We start from the raw sequence: 3,251 nt of genomic DNA, 5'->3' as shown, positions 1-3,251 counted from the left end.
GCCAACAGCGCAAGACCGTCGGTAGTGTGACTGCGAAACGAACCTTGGGGTCTCCCCTCCGCTGTTGGTTGGGTGTGGGTCACCTGCCCTCTTTTAGGCTGGCGCAGCTTCTTTCTCCTTTTCCTCTGACTCCCGCCTCTGTGAGCGAGCAGGTGAAGCGGCCCTTGTCACAGACCAGGAAGTAGAACGAGGGTTTCGCCCGCCTCCCCAAAGGTAGTCTCCAACTTTAGTTTTACTTTTATCACTTGAATTTTCTTCGTTATTTATCACCAAGTTTTGCTTCCTAAACGCCATTGCTTACCTATATCTGAACTTTATATAAATAGAAACATGTTTTTACTTTTTTAATTTTTTCATTCATGAAATTCTGTACGTTTTATTATTGATGCCATACATGTGTTTTATCTATTTCCATTTCCGTATAGTGTCAGTATGAATATACCACGACTTATTTATTGTTTGTATCCATCATCCATTGCTGTGTATCCAATTACCCCAAAACTTAGTTGTATGAAACAACATTTATTATCCTCCAATTTCTGTGGCTCAGGATTCTAGGCGTGGCTTTGCTGGGTCCTCTGGCTCAGGGTCCCTCGCCAGGCTGCAAAAGTGTGGGTAGGGGCTTCTGGTATCCCAAGTCTGCCCTGAGGAAGGATGAACTCCCAGGCCACTGATGAGGCTTTTCGGCAGGACTCCTTTCCCTGTAGACTTAGATCAAGGACCTGAATCTCTACCAGCTGCCATCCGAAGGCATCTCTCAGTTTCTTGTCATTTGGGTTCCCCACAGCACATCTCATGACATGGTGGCTTCGTCAGAGAAAGTAGGAAGAGCCGGAGGGCGTGGAAGCTCGACAGAAGCCACCATCTCTTATAATCTGATTTTGGAAACGATATCCCACCACTTTTGCTGTATTCTGTTCCCTGGAAGTGGTTCAGAGAATGGCCGGAAGGGTGACGTTGCCTTTTATGTTCAGGATCATCCACTGAAGGAAGTTCTTCCTTCAGTGGAAGTTCCATTTGGCAACAGGGGAACCAAGGAATATCCCTTTGCTCATTTATTCAGAGATATACTCTGTGCCGGGCACTGTTCTAGAAGCCGGGAAATACATCAGTGATCGAAATAGAGAAAGAAAAAAAAAAGGAAAAATACAGCTGTCGATGGACTTACATTCCGGGGCGGGCGGGAGAGGCGGGGAGGATGGTGAAGACAAGCACGCGAACAGGTAAAATACTGATACTGAGTGTGTCAGATCTTGAGACATGAAAAGAAACGGTAGTGAGCAGGGAGAAGAAGCGCAGACGGTGTGGCCCAAGTGTAAGATCACAGTCAAAGGCCTCGTCGACAGGATGAGCGCTGGGCGTGAGGACCTCAGTACCCTCTTCACGCAGCGTGGAGTCCACATCCCAGGGAGGGAACTGGACTTTGGCCACACGGCTGTCCAGACCAGTTCAGCCCCTGGGCATCTCTCAAGGATGAGCACGAGGCTGGTTGTCAGGGACAATGCAGCCATCTGCATTCCCAGTGCGGAAACGGGTTACCCCTCCTGGGACCACGAGCTCAGGTTCCCCTGCCGAGAAGTTCCAGCCACTCTACTTACTAACAGGAAAGGGTTCCAACCTAGATGGCGAGAAAAGCAAGAGACAGAACAGCAAGGGGACCGTGTGACCGCTGGCCATTTGAGCTAAGAAGTGAAGAGAACCCACACGTACGCATTCGTGTTTGTATAAAGAAATTCCAGAGTGGTGTGCAGGAAGCTGATAAACGTGTTTGCTGTGATGGGGGCACCGGGCACTCAAGGACTGTGCTGGGAGCCGGATCGCTTACGATAGTCGTTATGTGTCCGATTATTAAACTCTAGCAATGGCCTGCCTTACAGAAACCGCAAATCGAAACAAAGTTTTAACTGCATTACCCTGAAGGCCCAACAGTGTGCCAACGCGCGATTCCTTTCGGTGTCGCCCTCTGTCGACCACAAGAGAAATACATTCGTCGTCTTGGCTTTCTTTTGGAGGGAAATGGATTATGCACACAAAAAGTACACAGAACAGAATAACGTCCCTCCGAGTGCCCGGCGCGCGTGCTTCACCAACTGCCGACGTTTTGCCATATTGTTTCATTCTCCTGCCTACGCTGGGCAGGAGGACAGTGTAAAGAAATCACAAACTGGATATTTCGATCATGAATGTTTTCGCAAATGTCCTAAGAGACACAAACAAGATTTTCATACTTAAGAAAATTTTTAAATGATTAGTAACATCATCCAAAGTCTAGTCCTTTTTAAAATATCCTCAATCGCCTCAAATATTTTACAATGATTTTGTCTGAATTAGGGTTCCATTAGATCGACATATGGCATTGGCTTGCACTGTCTCTTAAATCTATTTTAAGTTATAACATTTAACCAAAATCTCCAAAAAAGAGTTAAAAGAGTTTGTTCTTTGGGAAGAGATTGTGAAACTATAATCTAGGCAATGGGAATTTTCACTGTTTATGGACTGTCGTTGCTTGTAGATGTTTTCTGTGAAAAGTGCTCAGGAGAAAAAAAGTTGTTTCCCAAAAGGAAAAAAAAGGTAAGAGCATACTTATATTTTCTATTCAAATTTAAGTTAACGGACTGTGGATTTAAGAAATGTCCAGAGCTGTAGAGAATTTTTATGAGTTTATCTGAGCCTGACTGATGACATATGCCGGCGAGCAAAACCTCAGAGTCTCCGGAGACTGGCAGTTCTGCAGTCGCCTTCTGCGTGTGGAATGAGGGAGGGAAGGTCGGAGGTCACATGCAGTTGCGGAAAGCGAGGTGCAGACAGCTCGGGAGACCATGTGCTCCTGGGAGGGTGGTTGTGCTCTGGGGACCTGACAAGGTTTGCTCCTGGCATTGTCCGGCCATGTGAAACTAGATGCACCCGGACAATGGGCAGGGCCGGCTTACAGCCCAGCGAGCCTTTTACTGAAGAAGCCCTAGGCCTGGGCCTGACTGCCCACCGCGACCTGCCCAGTGAGGGGGTGGGGTCAGGTCACCCTGTGAAATTACTTGCCATAGAACCCCCCTTTTTCATCCACAACATTTTTTCCCCTAGAAATGAGAATCACATCCCTTGACTAGCTAAATTTGCCTTTTTTCTTCTCACTTTCCATTTCAATTCTTTGCTTCTAATATCATAAATATAAATTATTCTTCTGGTCCTTTAATCCCTTTCACTAACTAAAGGAACTTTAAAATAGAAACTGATTTTTATTCCATAAGAGAGAC

This window comes from Pteropus vampyrus, unplaced genomic scaffold, assembly GCF_000151845.1.
Source record: "Pteropus vampyrus isolate Shadow unplaced genomic scaffold, Pvam_2.0 Scaffold124, whole genome shotgun sequence".
Classification (NCBI taxonomy): domain Eukaryota; kingdom Metazoa; phylum Chordata; class Mammalia; order Chiroptera; family Pteropodidae; genus Pteropus; species Pteropus vampyrus.
This window is presented reverse-complemented; position numbering follows the sequence as displayed.